Source organism: Protopterus annectens, chromosome 4.part0 (genome assembly GCF_019279795.1).
Source record: "Protopterus annectens isolate FY-2018-M chromosome 4.part0, PAN1.0, whole genome shotgun sequence".
NCBI lineage: Eukaryota > Metazoa > Chordata > Ceratodontiformes > Protopteridae > Protopterus > Protopterus annectens.
The window spans coordinates 1,887,102,613-1,887,125,715 of NC_056733.1; the positions used below are offsets into that span (position 1 = coordinate 1,887,102,613).

Here is a 23,103-nt window from a genome sequence, read left to right on the forward strand (position 1 = left end):
CCAGTTAGTTTGGCCAGTAAACATATGAAATGTCAAGACATGCTTCAGAGAAGACTTCCAAAATATGGAGACTGAATGACCAAAAAAAACAAATATGAATATACCAAGTCAGAGATGGATGTTTCTCAGCATATTCCCTTTTCGATGAGGTATAGCAATCTCATAGTTAGTATATATAATATATATGGGTCTATATCAGCATATCGAATGCTGAAAACACCGAATGCAATTTAATCGAACTGAAATGTTCGAAATCGCAAAAGAGCGAACTGACGGAACATCGATTTCTTTCCCAGGGAAAGAAAGTGGTGTTCTGTGCAAAAAAAAAAAATTCAATACTTTAAACACTTACAGAAGTGGGGGGGGCTTCACCCCCACATCCCCCTAATTAAATATACCAACTCCAAGACCGCACCACAGTGGAGGAAATAGCAAACTCTGATGATGGCCAACTGATTTCTTTCCCTGGGAAAGAAATCAATGTTCCGTCAGTTCGCTCTTCTGAGATTTCAAACATTTTAGTTCGATTAAATTAAATTTTGCATTTTCAACATTCGAAATGCTGATAGGAACCCATATATATATATATATATATATATATATATATATATATATATATATATATATATATATATATGTACACACACACACACACACATATATATATATATATATATATATATATATATATATATATGTATATAGATATATGTGTGTTTGGGGGGGTGTGCCCCCCACATCAGGGGGAGCAGGTAGGCTTGCCTCTTGCAACACACAAATTTAATGGAGAAGAGTGGTGTTTGATGTTCACTCTTCTGCATTTTTGGACTTTTTTTCGATGTGTAGGCACTCAGAGTGTCAACATTTCAATATGGAATTAGTTTGGTCGCTTGCTTACCTATTGGATGATTGTGTCTTTCGGCTTTTCCCAGTTGGGGGTCGCCACAGTGGAACTCTGGTCGGCTAATGATTGGCAGTTGATTTTTACGTACAGGCTTGCCAGGCCTGACGCACAACCTTCAAAGAAGGTACGCCCATTCACGCATGTCTCCACGCAGAAGACGCTCTAGCTGAGAATCAAACCGGACAGCGTCTCACTGTGAGGTGACAATGCTTCCGCAGCACAACCACCGCGGGTTGCTTGCCTATTGGATAAGGATCTGATTCTTATGATTGACTACCTCATCATTTCTAGTTCTCATAAGAACTGCAGTATGTTCATCATGTACACTCTGGAATACTCTCTTATGTGATGCCAGTGACTAATTATCTTAATTTGCACCGTACATACTGTAACCCTGTCCTGTGTGATGCCAGTGAGTAATTATCTTATGTTCATCGTGTGCATTCCTGATTTCTGTCTTATGTGATGCCAGTGACGTGGCTACAGAATACAGTTTGTTAGTCTGCTATACGACTTCTTATAGTCATAGAGTCTGAGCTCATTTCATACCGTTCACTAGAGAGGCTTACTTTACTCCCTTCTGTATACTGAAAAATTGTTGTAGAGAAATAAACAAGAACATGGAAGAAAATAAGCTAATCTACTAACAGGCATGTATAACATGCTTACACTGATGGGTCATTTTGATCTTTATATAGGGAGCATTGATATATATATATATATATATATATATATATATATATATATATATATATATATATACATATACATATATATACATATACATATATATATATATATATATATACATATACATATATATATATATATATATATATATATATATATATATACATATATATATATATATATATATATATATCAATCAATTCGGATGGAGCAATGGTGCAACTGTAGCATTGTTGCCTCACAGCAAGAGGTTCTCCGGTTCGATTCCTGGCTGGAGTGCCTTCTGTGTGGAGTCTGCATGTCCTCCCTGCATTCGTGTGGGTTTTCTCTAGGTACTCTGGTTTCCTCCCACATTACAAAAACATGCATCTGGAACATTTCTTCCTGTGCCTCTGCTGAAAATTGGCTTCGTTCCAAGTCAGACTTTCCTGGTAAACAAATGTTAATTAAAAAAAAATTATATATATAAAATAAAAAAAATAAAATATATATATATATATATGTGTGTGTGTGTTTGTGTTTATCTAGGGGTGGTGGTAGTAGAAAAATGGTACAGAACTAGTCAAAGGAAGGCACAAACCATTAAACATTTAACCATCTCCTGCCTCTGCCATGCACAATTATAAAAAAATTAACAATAAAATAACATTTCTCAGGTAATATGTGACTACCTGCAGTACATGGTAACTAATCCACTGAAGTAGAAAAACTGCACATCATTGTTGTCTAATTAATATGTTGTTGTAGGAAAAGGAGGCCCTGGCTAGTTGCTGGCTGTCCAGCCAGTGACTGGGAGCATAAAATAAGCGTAGAAATATTCCCACCACTCCATGCATAACCTAAGGTTTTTGATTTATTATTTCTTGCAATTCATTACTCCTGTTTCTCACTGTTTTGCATAGGACCTGAAGAGCTGTCCTGCATCACCTTATCTCATCAAGACAATGCTGAGGGTCTGACACACCCTTGTACAGTCCACCCTTCTATGTGGCTGAATCAGTCTGGCCCTATACATTTTACCTTCCCTTGGCCTCACTAATGTATTGCTGTGGCAACTTGAATGAAGTACTCTGCCATTCTTATGAGCAGCATTACATGTGAAACCATGAAAGACAACATTTGGTAAAAGTTGCATGTAGTGTACAGAAAATATCCGCATGCCTTTTTTTACTGCAATGGTTCAAATTATATCAAATTTCCGTGTTTCATTTCAAGGTGAGTATATTGTAAGTACCACTTCATGCTTTCTATCAAAGTACTGTGACTGGCCCACATATTCTATCATTTCTTTCTTGCTGTAGTGTAATTAGTTCAGCAGTGCCTCTGAACAGTTTGTACCTCAGTGGATTAATGCTAGCTGGAGATAATTATTTCATGTGAAAGGTTTTGTTATACCAGTGTATTGGGAATGTAAGTGGGATAACAGACTTGGGCTAGTGTGGGGCCATTGCAAATAGCGAAAGGAAAAGACTATTCTGAATGAATCACAAAATCTTTTTTACTGTCTTCCTCAGTCATTAAAAGTTGACTCGGTGGTGGTGGTTGGGGGTAGGAAACACCATTTCTCCACCACCTTTCCAACTAAGTATAACCATCTCTAAGGGTTGAAGCAACTTGTTCAGGACAATCTCCTTCTTCATAAAGAGGCTTGTGGTGTCTCTTCTTCAGATTACAGTTCATAGCACCAGAAGAGGCAACCAACACTGGGCTATGAGTATGGCCTATAGGTAATATCCACAAACTGCAGGTTGATGAAGTTCAGGAGATCAGGGTTTTCCTCAAACAGTGTCCACTTCCATTCTGTACTTTGAGAAATATATTAAACAGTGTTTTGTTTTTGCCTGAAGACCATGTGATTATAACTTCAATAACACTTATCTGTGAACAGAATGATAAATTAATATGGGTAAGCCCACTAGCTACAAGGGTCCTATTTCAGAGGCATTCTGGGGACACTGTCTGGGTAAATGACTCGCTTAAAATTGGCTTGGATGTGTAATTGAGGAAATCAAATAAAGGAACACAACTTGAAGTTCATTTAACAGCTCAGAGCTGTAATATCATGAGATGAACTTCTAGAAATTTTTCATGGTCTGATACCTGTCCACATTTTTCTCTGTGAACATCATAGTGGGGTTTGAATGTAAAATGTATTTTGGATCAACACACTTACATAGTTACAGACTAAGTAACCAGGCAAATAAATATATAAAACTGTAACTATGAGCAAGCATCTTAAGCACACAAACTTCCTGATTACCACTGAAAACAAAACATCTTTACCCAGCAAGCCTTTTATGATAAATAAAATGTATTCCAAAACTAAAGAAAATGTTACTGATAAAAATACAGGGGGGTCAGATTCACTTTTGAATGAGAAAAGTACTCAGAAGTACCCATCATCAAACAGGACAACAAAGTGTTTTTAAGGGAGACAGAGCCACCTCATCCCCAGTGAGGGGGACTGTGCCCCCTTCACCCCTGCTACAGTCATAATTAGTTCCTGAGTTGCTACATCTCAGATGTAAACAGAAATAGTCTATTGCAGTGACCTCCTTCGGGGACATGTTTTGGTGAAAAAGCCAAGCACAGAAGTTTGATTTAGTGGTCTTCAGCTATAATATCTGATTGCCAGTGGAAATAATGCTGATCCTTCTTAGGGAACAAAGTATAAATTTACTAACCCACCACTAGATGGAGGAGTGGCATTTCTACCCACCATATTAGTGACATTGATTTGGCAACAAAATGCAATTTTCTGGTCCTTTCTGAATGGGACTGTATCTATAGAAATGAATATATCCCAGCCTACTGCCTGTTTCAGCCTTGACAGTCAGACATTTGACCTGTTGGGGGTTATGAGAAGTGATGAATAATATACAGCAAATGTGAAGCAGCTTTAATCGGTATTTGTCTTCCTTTTCAGAGACTATCTCTGTTTAACTGTTATGGTTAAGGGAACAGCTTGGTACTATAGGAGATGAGAATGTTGGACAGGAGGAAGTAGTGACATGGCAGCAACCCTTTTTCATTTTTTAATTAGATGAATGTTAACCTTAGGCACAACATGGAAAACAAAACAAATGACAACTACATAAGTAATAAAATAAATAACTATATGCATTATTTGCAAATACGAAATCCCAGCCTAAAAGACTCCCCATAGCACTATAAGACATTCTCTCTTCAACATGGTAATTATGACTTAGAAAATAAGATTTAGACACTTTTAAAAACAGGTTAGGGTAATAACAGCAAAGAAGAATATATATAAAAATGGGAACTAGGAATAAGCTTGTATATTAAGCAAAGATTACAACAGAATATGAACTGTATTAGATCAAGCTTTAATTAATTTATAATATTCAGATCTGTGTTTTGAAATTATTTTAAAAACTCTGTAGTACTTGGATGACAGATGCACAAATTCAGACCAATTGAGGGATGATAGATTTAAACAATGTTTTGTTATATGTATGTTTAATCAAGACAAAGATCATAATAAGTGATCTTAATTCTGAAGTCTTAATTTTAGAAGGAGGTTAAGTGTAAAACAGGAAACTGCCAAAAGATAAAGGAATAGACTCAATAAAGCCTACATGGCCCTCTAAAATTGTGTGCACATCATGGCATGATGCACACACTGCAGCACACTGTTTTGTATTCAGTAAATGGCTCTATACACCGTGTAGAGCTGCGCTGACACAGTAAACATCATGGCATGATAATTACAGCATAAGCAGTTGAACTGCATGCTAATCAACCAATCCAAAGACGGAGAAGCTATTCAACAGGCTATAAAGCAACTGTATAGACTCAGTGTTGGTTTTCCCTGCAAATTCCAAAACCTACTGGAATATAGCCATGGAAGGTACTTTACATGGAAACAATGTTATGGACTGCATTTGCCGTTATACATATCTATGTGTAACAGACACAAGTCTATGCTGCTGCTACTGCTGCAGATAGACCCTGTTCAAGAAGGAGAAGGGCATTTAGACCCTTATTAACTTACCAAGGTCTGCATGATGTAGAAATTGTAGAGTGCTACAGGGTGGCTAGAGACACACTACAGGAACTCTTCAACCTCTGTCATCCACAACTGAGAGCAAAAGCAAACCAAGGGGAAACAATACCTGTGGAGACTAAGATATGTATAGCACTCACTCAGAATATTAGCTAAAGGAACCTTTCAGAGGCCAACAGGGCATACGCTGGTGATATCACAGGCATCAGCATTTATGATCCTACATCAGTTCTTGAATGTTCTGCTACAACATGCCACTGATTACATGCACACACAGAAATACTAGGATGACTACACAATTGCAAGAGGAAAACTCTTGCAACTCAACTTCTGATGTGGAAACAAACAAATAGTACTTGGCTCCCCACCCCCAAAACAACAGAAAAGTGATAGTTTGTAGACTCCAAGGAATAACACATAATTCACTTGTTATGAATGCTTTCCACACAATTTTCACAAAATGTGTACACATGTACAACACAAAAGTAAACTGTATATGATTGCTAGACACCTCTCACTGTGCCCATCACTCCCCTGGCGGTGTCTATGCACCATGTTAGTATAACACCCCTGTGTCATTGACAATATAGTACTTCACATTGCAATGGAATAGGACAGTAAAGACTGTAAGGTAACCAGTTTTAACAATAACACTTGTAATAACAGTTAATAAGGCTGTCTAGCTGTGAAAGTCAATGCATGGCAAAAATGCCTATGCCAAAAGTGAAGTATAGGAAGTGCATACAGATAACAGTTTAATCCCCTAAAGTATATATATATATATATATATATATATATATATATATATATATATATATATATATATATATATATAAACAGTTATCTTCATAACTTTAACAAATCTAGCATGCACCTGAAAAACATACAAGCATACTTTAACAACATCGGAAGCCTTATGTGCAGATAAATGTAAAGGAATGTCAATCCTCTGTGTTTTACAAATACACAAGTCCTCTCACCTTCAAGTTCCCTAGCTACAAGGTTACTTTGTTATAGTATAGACTCATACCTCTGATCATAGTTAAGATGCAAATGAGGTGAGAACTCATTAAAATTGCTGAATCCCATAGTTTCGGATTCATGTAACATATTTAAATGTAGTGTAGCACTATTTTGATGTTTGTTGCTAAAGGATTGCAACTGTGAATGGTTAGTGGGAGGTAGAAGGAATACATAACAATTCAGACTCCCTACCTGCAGTGGGTGTGTCAGCCAGGATACACTTACATAGTGCAGAAGTAATTGTATCAAGGTTTTAAATGGATTTCAGCAGCACACATTTCAAAGTTTCTGTTCACTAATATCCAAACTCAACTACCTTTGTTGAAAAATGTATATTATTGTCAATTAATATTCTCATACATTTTAAAGACAATAATATAAAATGCTTACTGACTGCATGTCCGAGGTTACTTCTCAGGTAAGAGAAGAAGGAACACAATACAAAGAGAAAACAGAGCTCCATTGCCGCAAACAATACTCATAAATGGTTGTGTGATCAGTCATTGCACTAAATATGTAATTATGTGTACAAACAGCTAAGAAGGTACAATTGTTACTTGTCTTGTTAATACTCTGGATGAAATTTGGATTGCTTGTATGCACAATAATTTTCATTCCTGCCGCAAAGCTGTTTCTGTGGCAAGGAGGAATAAAACACCCTTACTGTGTTTTGTAGGTTCATTGGTAAGACAGTTCATATTCATACTTATGTAAAAATTTGTAATGTGTGATAAAATTTATTTTGTAATGTTTATGCTTTTTTAATTTTTTATAATATTAATATTTGCACAGCACATAGCTTAGCACAAACATGGAGAAATGAATAAATCAAATAAATTTCATGTAATGTACTTCTATGATAAAGACTGCATAAAGTACACTTGTGAATCAAGTGTGTGTGTGTAGCACACCTGGTATACACAATAAACCACAGAGTATATGTTATCTGTAGATCATGGTTCAAGTCCCACATTTCTCTTTTAAGGATAAAACCTAATAAACACTTCTTAGAAGGATAATACAAGGTGAGCCTTTCCTATCACATTTCTACTTTGCTTACCTTCTCGCAAACACAATCTAATGGCCCACACAGGAAGAAGACAGTAGTCAATTTCAAAATGGATACATTGTTGTATTTTTGCTTACCTTTGTGCAAACCCACTAAGTGGCATTGCACAATGGTCAGCAATCTTCCACAACACCTGTAGGTGCAGAATACCTGCAGACAAGAAGCAGATAGTAGATAATTAAACAAAAAAATACATTGTATCCTGTATGACTTGCCACCCATCAGAACACATACAGAGTAATGAATGTGAAATATACAGCTGCTGCTAGTTGTTCTTGTGGCAGCAGTTGTAAGTTAAGGGTTATAGTATAGGTGAGCCTGGGTTCTAATCCAGCTAAGCTCAAACTTTTCTTACTGATATCCCACTTTTCTTTATACAAAAATTAACACTAGAAAAATGCTTACACATAGGAATAACTATCCATAGCATGTGCATTGAGCATGCACAGGATATCAGAGATATATTACATGTATAACTGTGGATATCAGTACAATTATGTTTGTACAATTACACAATTATAGAGCCAGAGTAATGCCTTACACTCACTTTTATAAAATATAAAACAGTGTAAACATAAGTATAAATAATATGTATGTATAACACTGGAGCTCATATGAATTAATGTGTGACTGAGGGTATACTGACAATTATGTTTCTGTAATTATAATTGTCTTTTCTGGCCTTGGATGGACTTCAGACATCAATGATACTAATACACACATGAATGTATAAACTAAGACTTTGTCAGTTCAGACATATACATGGTTAACCCCTCATTATGTTGTGTATTTATATATAATTAATGAACATGTCTGACAAGCACTTTTTCTGTGGCAAGGATGAAAAATCACTTGTGTGGAAGAATATGTTTTGTTTATGTTGCATAGATTTGAATCCAGCATTGCATAAATTAATTTTATCAGTATACAAAGACATACAAAAGATATGTATCAAGTCATAAAATGTATACCCCCAGTACATGTCTGCAAAGTTAAATCAAGTAACAGGTACAGCAGCAGCCAAACCAAAAACTAATGGCAGCTGTCACATTACCCTCTCCGCTTAACATCACACAGACTTGGTTGGCATGGTTGTTCAGGTTTGCGCACTAGCAATAAACGAGATAACTCCACTTGTTGGGAAAACAGTCTTAAATGTTGCTGTTTGCTCTGAGCAGACATGTCTGAAGGTAGAAGAGAAACTATCCAATTTAGGGCTCAAAGGTGGGGTGTGGAGGAGTCCAGAATTTTTATTGGACTCCTTGTAAGGTGCCACAGCTGAAGGCTGCTGCAGAGGGATTATACTATATCTCAATACAAATATGAGGCTTGGAATAATCTGGCCAAGGCTGTCTCCAGTGTGACCGGCATTCCATGCACTGGAGAGCAGTGCAGGCACCACTTTAATGACCTTAAAATGCATAAGCAGGATACACTCAACCAGTGGCTGGATGAGTTTAGGACTACTGACATTCCATAGTTGTGTAAGTATACAGATAAAGAGAATTTAAATTAGATAGAAAGGTGCATATAAGAAAAACTGGTATACATAATGCTTTTTTCTTGTTCTCTCCTTTTCATTCTACAGCCAACCAGGAGATATCCACAAACAGTGAAGCCCATGATGAACATTTAGAAAGACAGAGGGAAGCAAGGGGTATGTACATAGCACATTATTTTATCTAAAGTATTGCTTTTATACAGTAGTAGCAAATTAAGCATGCATATCTTAACTGTAAAATCAAGCATGCATGCTTCAGTTGGTAGCACAAGACAACTGTAACAGTCAGTTGTAATATTGTACTCAGATATTGTAGGTTCAAATACCACAAATAACACATATATAGTAAAATCATTTAAAAATACTACATAATTTCAATAGAAGTGGCATACATGCCACCTTGTTAACTTGGAGAATTAATTGGAGCAATCATCAGTTATAGTTTGTAGCTATTAAAAAGTATTCTTAAATGTAAAAGTAGAAATAAATTCTTTATATTTTACTAATTTATTGTATGTCACATATGATGGTACTAATTTTCTTTTTTTTTCTATTATCCAACCCTTTTCGCTCTTTTTTTATTTTTATATGTGTGGTCACAACATTTTGATGTTATCAGTGTCTGACAATACACAAAATCCTTTCCAGCACAGGGAGGTAGGCCAACCACTGTGGCTCAGCCTGCCCCCACTCCAAAGGATCCTGCACTGATGGCAAGCACATCTGTGATCCAACCTGTTAGTACTGCTTCTGCTGCCCCTGCACTACTTGGGCCCGCCACATCAGGTAGTATTACCCTTAGCAGTACCCTCTGGGAGTATTGGCTGAGGTGGGGATTTTGTTACCCCCCCCCCCAGGAGATGCTAGACTTGGTGTGTGAGGTCGTGGAGAGCAACATTGGTGCACACCTCCAGTGGATGGAGAGGATGCTCTCGGTTATGGAGCATTAACAAAGACACCAAACATTTCAACAGCCAGCACAGTAAGGGGGCAGTATTGACAGTTCTGCAGGTGAGGACTAGACTTTCACTGTCCCCATGTTTGATGGGCATGGGCATCCAATATCCCCTTTGTAGCCTCAATCATGGTGTCTCCAACTCTGTGTCCCTCAACATCCCTGTGTCTTGTTTGTCCTGTTTGTCTGCATTTGCTTCCTTACCTACCCTACTTACCTGACCCAGAAGTACCTACATCCCTTACCCAACATTCCTCTCATATTGAAATACAAAATCACAAATGGGCACCTTTCCCAACAAAAAATATCATCCTGTACATAGCTCTCTACTTCGCACATGTGTTTTTTTGACACACTTGATTTGGTCTAATTGGCTATACAACATAATTGTGTTGTTGTCACCCCTCTTTGTTGAGGTGACAGTCCAAAGTCAGCTAATATTCTATAGATATTTTCATTTTACACTGTTGAACAAGTGGATAGCTATGGTTCTTTCCTACCTCCCTCCTGCACATTCTTATATTGCTTTCCCTTTGTTCTTCCCTCTGCTTGCCCCCCCATTTGATCACTTTCCTATATACCCCATTTTAATACCTTTAATCTGGTTAAAAAATAGAATCAAACACCACACACATAAGTAAAAAATCCCCAATGAAGCCCTTCACTTTTTGACCTCTATGTTTGTGTGGAGTTTTGTATCACGCACCAATGCCAAGTGACAGTGAATGCCTCTTCACGTCCTATGGCATGGTGCAGTTACTTCTGTATAATGCTGCTTAAACCCACTGCGCTAAGGAAACACACAGTTAAAGTAGAAAAATTAAATTATGAATACATATTTAAAATTATTAGATAAAGCTGGGTGCGAACCCTGTATCATCTGGTCTCAAAATAAATATCTCAGTGCACTTACACCTGATGCCACAGAGTCAGCTAAGGAGCAGATGTGTTTCTTACAATCAGTACTATCTAAAGTGTTGACTGCCATGCATCTCCACTTAATGTGTTTGTGTGGAGGTAAGCACTTCTCAAGTTCAAGTAAGGGTCCTTAAATGTGCACCACGCATGTGGAAACACTTTGCCATTGATCACACAAATCAGCTGCTCAAAGGAGTGCTATGGAAAGCACACATTAGCATGCTTTACTTATGTTTACTGCCAACTTCCTCATTACTACAATCCACAGAACATGCTGGAGAGACATGTTCATAACCCAGAGACTGCCCATGCTCAATGTGAAGGCTGCCAGCCTAGCCAGATAGAATTTTGCAGATAATTCTGTCATTTGTAAATATGAATGTAAACTACAGGCTTGTTGTCTTAAATGTAAAGAAACACTGTTGCAGGTGGAACTGAAAATAAATGTGCCAACAGTGCACTCTACTGACCAAAGTAAAGTATGTGGTGACCCTTTGATGTAGACAGTGGTGCCGAAAAGTCTAGATGAAGAAATTATTTCTATTGTTGTTAACCAAGAGTTAAATTGCTAGATTTAAACATGCAAATGTATTTTTATTGCTCTGCTCCTGACCAGCTGTCAGATAACAAAAGGAGATGTTAAGAATGTAAATGGTTTCTGTTAGCCTGGGAACCCAGGGAAGTGTGAAGAATGATGTAATGTGTAGCCTGGGAACCCCAGGAAAGTGTGAAGAATGACATAATGTAAATCAGAACTGCAAGTTCAATTTAACGAGAGAGAACCAGAGATTATTAAGCATTTTTGTCTTGACCATCCAAGTCATCAGCACTTTGCCTGTTTTCTTATGTAAGTTATCTTAGACTTGTGTTTTCTTTTAGAAATAACTAGAAACTAGAAATATTAGACTAAGTGTTTTTCTGTGATATCAGAACTGTACTACTGAATTATTTTAAGTATTTCTCTGTGATCTCTGAACTCTTGACTAGCACTGTGTAGTAAGCAGTATTGTCTTGTGTTTTTATTACTTATTATTAAATATTTTAAAACCTTTCCAACTGTGGCTGTTTTGCATAGAGATAATTTAAGCTCTAGATTACATTGCATATTTATAGTGATTACTGTACCAAGTCACTCTAATAAGCTTTGACTGTTTATACTACCAATTAGATAATAATATTGCACAGTAATAATTGGGCACCCTTTTAAGGGCCTTTGAGTAGCTGATAAATATTAGCTGGGTGGTGGCAGGTGGTACTACCGTGTAGTCTGGGTAATAGGGGCACAGCTGGAGAACCTGTGCCAGCCTTTCCCAGGAGTGTCTGTGTGGTTATATAAACTCTTATCTCAAAGTATGTGTGTGTCAGCTACTTGGGCAGGGACACGAAGCACTGGTTGGACAGAGAGAGTGCTGGAGGTTTTACCTTGCCCAGCTGGCTGAAATCTGGACCCTATAGCTGTGCCAGTGGGGGGCCTTATTGGGGACCTGGAGAGCAAAGGAGTGACCAGCCCCAAACTGACTGTGATCTCTGTGCTCTTAAGGGAAATTGCACTTTACTGTGTGTATTTGTCATCTTTTCCTCATATATGAGATGCCATCTCTGGTGCTAGTGGTGAGGATTGAGGCTCCTTGATTGCTGGGCCAGGGCACGGGCATCACACTCTGGAATAAACTTTCCATACATGTCAATTAGAGTACTTGACTGGTCTTTTTCAAGAGAAATCTTGAGGAGTGGATGGGAAATAGTTTACCCCGGGGATCACTCCAGTGGCTCTACTTGATAGAGGCACCAGGAACTAATGGTGGCATGATGCCAGGACACTTTTATGGGCTAGGCTTGTAAAGGCTCCAGGGCCATTGGCCTAGTACACGCCTATGAACTTAGATTTCATCCCATTAAAGTACATGTAAAAACACAACCAAAGGGAAGGCACTTTTTAAGGACAGAACACATATTTACACTGTAATCATTTGTTACCCACACCCATGCACTTGAAACTTGGTCTCTCAGTACTTGTTCCCAAATATATCAACTACACTACAGAAATAAATAAAAAATGCTTTGTTTGCAAAGCTGTTTCTTAAATATATACCTACACATCTGAAACACAACAGCAGGTACTGCAATTTACACACTCATAAATCTGGTAACATGCAGAACTTTAATATCTTGACAGTTGTACATGGCTAGCCATCCATTTCATACAAGCTTCCCAGCATATTTTCTCAAACATCCAGTGATGATGTCATCCACTATAATCTGTCTGACACCATTGCAAATTTCAGACTTGGCCATGGTGCTTACTTTAAGTACTGATTTCTGTAATAGTTAAGGGTTCTAATCTTACTGTGGTCAACTTTGTGTGTGTCTAGTCAGAAAAGTGTAACTGTGTATCCTACAGTCATTAGTAAAATCTCATGGAGTACAATATTTTGAAAGTTGTACATGAATACACATCTGTTTAATTCAGACTTCCCAACATTTTCTCTCACGCATCTAATGATGATGTTATCCAGTATAAATTGCCCAGCAGCATGTAAAGGTTACACTTGTGCAGTGGTGCTTGCGTTAAAGGCAGATTTCTATAGTTGGTGTATTGAGGTAGGAGTTCTAATCTCACTGTGGTCCACATGTGTGTATGTAATCAGAAGACTGTAACTGTGTATCCTACAATCCCACTGAATACAAATATTTTGACAGTTGTACATGGCTAGCCATCCATTTCATTTAGGCCTCTAAACATCTTTTCTCAAACATCCAGTGGTGATGTCATCCACTAAAAATTGTCCATCAGCATTGCAAAAGGCAGGCTTGTACCATGGCGCTTGCATTAAATACTGAGTTCTCTAGTCGGTGTACTTAGGTAGGGGTTCTAATTGCACTGTGGTTAACTGGTGTGTGTGTGTGTGTGTGTGTGTGTGCATGTTCACTTGGTTGACATTTGAGAGACCATTTTACACCACCATGTGGGGCACTGCTATTGCCATCTTCTTCAAACTAGACTCTGCTAATGTCAATAGTTATAAAGCATTGTCTGGCACTATAAATGGCAGAGTTATGCTGTGGCGCTTGTGTTAAGTACTGTGCTCTGTAAATAGTTAGATAGGAGTTCTATTCCCACTGCAGTCAACTGGTGTGTGTGTGTGTGTTTGTTCACTGGGTTGACATTTGAGAGACTGTTTTATACCAGCATGTGGGACACTGCTATTACCATCTTCTTCACACCAGACACTGCTGATGTGATCAGTTATAAAGTGTTGTCTGACACTATAAAAGCACACTTGTGGCACTTGTGTTAAGTACTGTGCTTTCTAAATAGTTATGTAAGGGTTCTATTCTGACTGTAGTCAACTGTGTGTGCATTCAACAATCACTATGGTGACAGATTTAGAATGATATATGAGTCCACAGCTATGTCAAATCCTCCACTGAACATCTTGTTGTAGCATACCATGATTAGTGACATTACGCAAGACAAACCTGTGCTTTGACAGTAACATTAACTACTGGGTTTACAAGCTACTTTACCTATACATATAGATGTTCTAATCTGACAGCAGGCAAATTGCATGTCTATACATACAGCTGTTAATTTTGAGAGAATTTTACACAGGGATGTGGCTCTACATCCATGCCCTACACTCCCCCCAACATGTTCTTCTCGACATACAATGATGCTGTCATAGTCCATAAAGTGCAACCTGACAGTGTTACAGTCAGACGTGTAGTGCTACTACTGTGACATTGCATAGCATTCATATTCTATACCTGCACATCTGCAATGTTCAAATCAGGACCAGTCTACTGGTGTGTGTGCGTGTGTGTGTGTGTGTGTGTGTGTGTGTGTGTGTGTGTGTGTGTGTGTGTGTGTGTGTGTGAGTGGTAAATTATGTTCATTGTATGATGTTTTGGAATCACTGTTCATTTCAGTACCACTTGGGGGACCTTTCACATAGGCCTATGCATCCATCATCCTCCTTTTTTCTCTGGTAACATGACATCCTTCCTGTAGTGGAATGGTGGATTTCCTCATGCCAAATATGGATACACACATCATGAAGCAGACTCCTTCTATGAGATTCTGCAAGTTATCTCCAGACCACTGCATGTGTGATTGCTAATTCTGTCATGGTGTGGTGCACATATCCCATATGGACAGTGGCAGGATGTAATGCCATCCAAAAAATATACACATACACACAGTAGTCTTACTATCATCCATAATATAGATATAGGGATTTTATTTACATGGTATAATAATGGCTCAGATTTCATGTGATATTGTCCATTAGCCGAATAATTTCTTGTGACCCTATGATCAGTTGATATGTAAATGTTGCTGTCATTGATATGTGCTATATTGAAGTTTGGATGTACATTATGGCTACAACAGGGTATTACAATCTGTGGTGTGAGCTAATGTATTGATGACCATTGCTGCCATTGCATTACATGCTCCTTCTATAACAGATTTAGTAATATGCCTCCTGAGAACTGTTGACATGGTATGATACACTTTTATGTATATTGGTGGCATATTAGGACATGTATTGCTGTACTGGAGCCAATCAACCTTCTACACAGTTCACATTCAGCCATCACAGTAACACTTGCAGTATCCCTAGGTGTGCATGTGTCTACATACCATGCCATCATTAAATGCTCTGAGACAGACATCAGTATAAATTCATATTGATTACATGGTCACATAAGTCTTGTCTAATACACATGTTGTTATGCTGTGATATACACAACACATGTTTTGATCTTATTGCAACCTTGTGTAAGTCATTATATGTGCAGTTGTGTTGCTATACTCAAGGTTTACTAATGTGGTCAGCAGCACCATTGTGTGACTATTAGCATTTATGTCAGGAAATGTTCTGCATGAGCCACAGACAACTGTTCTCTAATGTGTCCTGATATGGCATCATGCTACTCAAACACAGCTTGCCCATGTAACACATATAGGCATATGTTGAGCAACTGATGTAATTAAGTAACATTGTTACAATTGTATGACTGTGCATAATATCTGTGTGTGGAATGTGGAATGACCAAGGTTGTATTTGTAGGTCTTTTCACAAATCATTTATTCCAATAAATATGAAATGTTAAGTGGAATACACAACTAAGCACAGATCTGTATGTGGATGCCACCAGACATACCCAACTGGAGGAAATAGACAATCTGCTAGCCAACAGTTTGTCTCACACATCAGCCCCCTTGTTGCCACCGGCCATCAGCCAAAGTATACATGCAATACTCAGTTTTTATTCTAAAGGAGGGCAGCTCATCTGTGTGCTTTCTACACAGAATCAGTGGGCACAGACAACATCACAGGTTGCCTATAGTGTGACTCAAAACATGGACCTACCAGACACAGTTGGATCCGCACTTCAACACAGCATCCAGACAGCCTATGTTCCCATAGAAGCATGTACAACATGCATCCTTCTGACTGTGGAGGGACATCAATTGATGCATGCATGCATAGACCCATCCTGACTCTTCTCATCTGTGAGGCAGACCAACAAGTCATCATGGACCTTCTCTAAAAGGACAAAGGTAATATGGGTATGCATGATGACAACACTATCATCCTGCATAACTTGACCTGGCCAAGACATTTGACACAAAGCCACACTCAGGTATTACTGAGAAAATTTCACAAGTGGCCATATATGCATATATCACCAAGTGGGTAGACCACTGGATCACATACTTGAGAAATAGATATGTTGAATTATGTGAAGTTACCTATATCTAGAGTCCAGTGATCAGATCCATAACTCAGAGCTCTGTGCTAGGCCCTTTCCTGTTCATTATCTAGGTCTTAAATGCCAAGAATGAGTTACACATCATTTTTCCACCCAGCTTTTTGGAGGACTGCAGATTGTGGACAGTCATTGAATCCAAGTGTTGTATTGGTATAATACAGACAGAATCAACACATATATAGGATTGCTGCCACAGCCACAGAGACACTGTAGATGAAAAAAAATCATGGGGAGAATAGCCCTGTTATAAAAGCAAATACACAAGCTAGTTATAATATAGACAGCACACCTGTATGAGCAGACCAAGTGGTATGTGACCTGTGTACTCAGATGGTATGCGGAAGGCCCACCAGAATGCACCCACACTGGTGGCTACTCCCTTGTATGTAACATAACTCCCGAATATTTGCAGGACATCCACATCAAAGGGCATTATAGTTTCATAGTTCTCAGCCCTCATCACACCAATAGCTGAGTACAATGCTCCCCTTTTCATGTACCTCACAACACATATTTCGGGAATGAGTTACTCAAATGCACCACAATTGTCACAGCAAGCTCACACACGTCTTATCGGTAATACCTGCATATTCTTTTTGTTGCCTAAATATCAGTGTTTGATGCTGTGGACCCCCATCAAAGTGTTATACAAGATGCATGTGTGCTACATCTTCCTGGGTTACACACAGTACATAGATAACTGATTGACAGCATTGATGGCATGGGTTACATTCATGACAGTGTGGATTGTACCATATATATATGCTGTGCACACCTGCCAAATAGCCAGGATTACTACTAGTTTCAAATTGCGGTATACCAGTGTTTCCCCTAACACCTCTAGCAGATGTTACATTTTGAGGAAGGTGTACTTGAGTCCCCTCATAGATTGCTGACAAATCATGACAGTTGTATAACTGTGTTCTTGCAAAACCATCTATGATCACTCACAATCCCATAAATTATGTCAAAGACATGGGACTAATGGAGGTATTATTCTCATATTGTCCATGATTGTGCATGCTTCTGTCTTCTGTTGTCCATGAGCCTGTTACTATGTGCCCAGCCTGATTGACACCTATACTGTGGATTTTGTATGATAATGTACCTTATTCTTTATTGTGTTTATGATCATTCCAGGTGGAAGATTTTATGGACTACAGTTATCACATGGTAAACTTGAAGCTTCATACTGCATGGAAAAGTCATGACATGGATTGAGGGTATAAGTAAATGAATGGCTTTTAGTGAAGATTTTAAAGTAGGTCATTGATCAATACTTAAATATGTTAAAACCATATTACATACTTTCACTTGTATATAATCTGCACATTTATCCTGCATTAAAGAAAAAAAAAATTAACATCTTCTTCTTTCTCCTGAAATTTTTTCTAGATGCTCCAAAACTATGAGGACTGTATTTCAAAAAGCGTTAAGAAGGCCGGTGGGGGATTTCTAACAGTACATACTGTAGTCATACCTCTGTGCTGTTCTTGTCATTGTTTTTGGTGTTGGAGTTTAAGAAAGAGGTAGAAAGTATGTTTAGAACACTGCAATTCTATTCATTGATGGTTGTATCTATTGGTTTGTAACAGCCATGACTGTGGATCTTACTGAGTGTGAAAAACACTTTTTTGAGTGAAGTTGTTGCAGGGGGAAACTGCACTTTTCCGTCTGGTATTATTTTATTTGAATTTGTTTACTGAGGTAGTATGATTACCTCCTTGAAGTGTTTGTGAAAAACTGGAAATTAATAATGCAAAGAAAAAACATGTAAAACAAAGATTTTAGAAATATGAAAAGAAGGAACTTAAAATATGGCATTCATATTTTATATACAAAGTTTACAGTCATATTTACAGTGAAGGAAGTTTGATGGCCTTATTAAAGAAAAAAATAAAAACAAATATTAAAAAAGGTTTATATTGCTTTGTAGGTAAGAGGGATTGAAGAGTGGGAGGAGGGAGTGGGGAAGATAAAGATAAACAGGGAGAGAAGTTACATCAGACATTCCCCAGGATTCATGAAGCTTGCGCCAGGCGCAGGAGTAGCATTGGCGATCTAACGCCAAATATGGCCTCCGAGCGATTCAGGTACGAGCTGTTTCCATGTGCACTACCAGCGTATGCCAGAGCTGCACAGCTCCCGGTGCATGTATGCTAATTACCCCATGCGCAGCAGAGTAGCATGCAAATGAAGGTATATAGCAATTCATGAAGTGGTGCAGGCGTAGCGTAAGCATGCAGAAATGTAAACCAAAAAAAAACGGTTTACATTTTTTCAAACATAAAATTGGAGACATGAAAGCGGACCAAACTTACATATTATAATGTTAATATATGCCAATGGCTAACTATATAGCCAATGGCATAAAAAAACATGCACAACACATAAAAAATAACATTTAATGTCATGGCCACACTAACGCAAAGTAAAATTGCAGTGCATCGGTGCGCAAACTGGATCACAATGAAAATATATTTATATGTCATAAAACTGCAATGTAACACAATTTATGAATTCCCCATAATAGTCAATGGCACGCATGCTACACCACAACCATGGTGCAAGGGTTGCTAAGGGTCTGTGACAGTGTTCTGCATGGTAACTAGGAATTAGTAGTCAATGCCATGCAAATGAGTCAAGTAATACTGAATCGCAAAATCCCCGCCGGCGTAAGGGTGCACCACACAGCATAGCGGTACAACACTGAGTTGTGGCCTGGAGATAAACATGACATCAAGAGAACGGTGCGCCACCTTAGCTGTAAGCACATTGGAGCATTGCTAATCCGGGTTGCCTGTTGCTAAGCAAAGCCGCAGGATAGGGGTGTGGAAGTAGCCATAGCTTTTCCTAGCTGAGAGCACACAAGGTAACCGAAAGTGCATGTGAATGTGGATGGAAACATGCTCGAAACCCGGTAAACGGCTGTGCGCGGCATGCACCATAGCTGAAACAGGAAGGATACGGGAAGACAATAAGGAAATGCTGCAGCATGGTAATTGGAGTACAAATGAGTAATTAACACCTAGGAACTCACAGTGGGCCATTGACAATAGCTAACAAGGCTGCTAGAAGCTACCTGCCGAACAGGAAAGGGGAGGTGCTGTACTGCAAAGAAAAGAAAACTGTCACAGCAGGACAAAGCAAACTTGCAGTAGATCAGCTACATAACACATTTCGCAACACAATTCTGGGTTGGGAAAGTACAAAACAAGAAAACAGGCAGCTGGATGCATGCTTGACAATGGGAGGGGAATCAGGTTGAAAAGTGAAGTAAAGGGCAATAGATGAATCACAGCAGCCAAGCGTAAGTCAACACCAAAGGCCTCACAATAGCAGTAGCTGCTGTAAAACCCATAATTAAGACACCCTGCAGCTGGAATTGCATACACACCCAATTACACCAGCAGCATTCATTGCACAATAGTATAAAGTGTGAAAGCCCCACACACACACTTGTGTATTCCCAGACACTCTGCACCGTATACAGACAGGGAACCTTTAATATGTACATGTTAGGGGCTGCCATAGCTTTGATTCACCAGCATGTGCTGGAGACTGATGATGGTGTGGAGGATGATGCTGACAACCATCTCAGGCACCGGAAGAGGAGAAGAGTGTTCAGACCCAGGGTAACCTGCCAGGGGCTACATTATCTAGAGATAGTAGACCATTACAGGGTGGACAGGTACACCATACAGCAACTTGCTGAGCTGTGCCAGCCACGCCTCAGAGCCATAAATAACAGAGGGGAACCCATCCCAGTGGACACGAAGGTATGTGTAAGCTTGAGAATACTAGCCACAGGTACCTTTCAAAGGCCAGCTGGGTATATCATGGGGATCTCACAGGCATCAGCATCCAGGGTACTCCACCAGTTCCTGGATGCCATGTTACCACATGCCAATGAGCACATATACTTCCCCTGAAAGCAGGAAGAGTTGGCCAGCAATATTCGTCTCTTCCATGGTGTGGCAGACTACCAGGAGGTACTGGGTACAATAGACTGCACGTGCATACACATCAATAAATGATATACAATACATCAATAAGGGGGGACATCCCATATGGCCACCTGGCGGGGGATGCTGGCTATGCACTGGAACCGTGGATGATGACTCCCATCAGAAATGCACACACAGCCACACAAAAACACCATAATGAGGCACACGCAGAAACCAGAATCATCATAGAGTGTGTGTTTGGGATGCTGAAATCATGGTTCCGTTGCTTGGACATATCTGGTGGAGCCTTGCAGTACTCTCCAGGCACGTGTGCCCACATCTTCATAATATGTGCCATGCTACACAATATGATCCTGCGGAAACAGCTGCAGCAGGGACAGAATGGTGAAGGCCCTCACAGCCCACCACCATTGCCAAGGACCCCACAGGCACAGAGGGACTCAGACCACGAACACCCTGTGCCAGCCGCAGTAGGCAGATGGAGGCGTGCCCAGTATGCCCATGCCTTGGCAAAGAGGGAACATATAGCACACACACTGACAGTGTAGGCACCTATGGACTGACACCCTTCTCCACCTGCTCACACAGCAAACATGGATGGCACTCACACATTACCACTTGTAAATTGTCATGTATAAGTGGTCTACTGTGTGCATCCTACATAGGCAGCCCTCAACTATTGTACACACAACTGCCATTGCCACAAGGTAAGTCAATGCCTGAACAGTACATTAAGCTATCAGCATGTGTCCATACTGTATGTATAGGTTCATAGACACATAGGTAGGTACATGCCTAACTGCCCGAGGCCAGTCATAAGCATAGCCAAAATATGTCTGCTGTCACCACCCCATTGATTAACTAACTGTCCCTCTGTGGAGCAGAGCCAATTGCAGGATCCCTGGGGTGTATCCACTGTTCCCCACCCACTCTGCAAGGAATCCCTGGAGTGTTAGTGAGGGATTCGGTATAATGTAATCAGGGATGTAGTTCCAAATAATGGGGAGTACCCATGACAGGAATTTGTCACTCCAGCATCTTCCAGTTATGGTTGTGGCAAGGTGTAACTCATTACAGTGTGTGGCTCACTGTGGCATGGATGCCCATAGGTGGAGCATATCCATTAAGGCTTACTTGGACATAGCTTTGTTGGCCAGCAAATGTCATCTCTGAGTAAACAAGATACCACTGAGTAATGCATGAGTTTATGGAGTCTGGCAGCATAGGACACATGTCTGAGGGCATTATCCCTCTATGCGACGTACTTCGTGGCCCTTCCAGCTGTCAGATGTGTCTTCTGAGGTACATCCAAAATGGGTTATCATACTTGATGATGGGATTGATGACTGACGAGTAAAGGGGCACAATAACCTAAGTCTGTTTAGATGTGAACCCTTAAGTAATTAGATGGCCTACATAGATGGATATCCTAACTACTTCACACATATGACTGTCAAAGGAGAGATCACTATGTAATGTAGTCCCCACATACCCATTACGTTGTCTGAATTATACTGTCTGCCACTCATGTGTTAATATGTGTGTGTGTAGTTCCCAAAATGGAATGACCAAACAGTATGTGGCCTTTAGCTGGAGGCTATCACTCTGACACCCTGTGTTGGTCTATGTGAGACCCCCTTGAAGAACATCTGTGACAGCTGGACTGTCAGTTTTGGCTTCCTGTCTGCAGTAATTGCCAAACATGGCATGCTGTAGTCCACCTGTGTTAGCCCATACCTCTGAGAAGTATATGGCAAACAGTAGGGGTCCCAGGACTGAGTCCTGTGAGACACCAGTTGTGACTGGTCAAGAGTTGGACCTGGAGGCTGCTAGGCTTACCATGTGGGTTTTGTGTGTAAGCCTGTTGGCAAACCAACCTGTGATGTATGGGTGTATGTACTGGCTGGTGAGTGTAGAAATAATACCTGAGTGTGGAATGGTGTCAAAACCCTTGGCGAGGTCCAGGTAGTATGTGTGAACTGCTACACCCCTCACCTAAAGTCTAGGTGGCTGTAAGATGTCAAACTGGTTCAGTAGGCATGATCTGCACTCAATCAAGGTGACCTGGGTTGGGTCAAGTGTCTGGAGGTTACCATTGTCTATGTTAATGAGTGCCATGAGGATGCGCTCCATAGCCGTGCAGAATAGGCTACTCAGGCCTATGGGGTGGTAGCTATCGTGGTCATTTGTGTCACCACCTTGGTGGAGTGTAATAGCTGTTGCCATGTGCCAGTGAATGGCCATGTAGCCTGTGTAGAGGCTGATGT

At 39.6% G+C, this 23,103-nt stretch overlaps 1 protein-coding gene across 3 annotated transcripts in view; it reads right to left on the bottom strand.

Moving 5' to 3' along the window:
- LOC122800063 (rho GTPase-activating protein 7-like) overlaps window positions 1-23,103 on the bottom strand; it is a 988,694-nt gene that overhangs the window by 18,471 nt on the left and 947,120 nt on the right. The gene's annotated exons all lie outside the window — the stretch shown is intronic.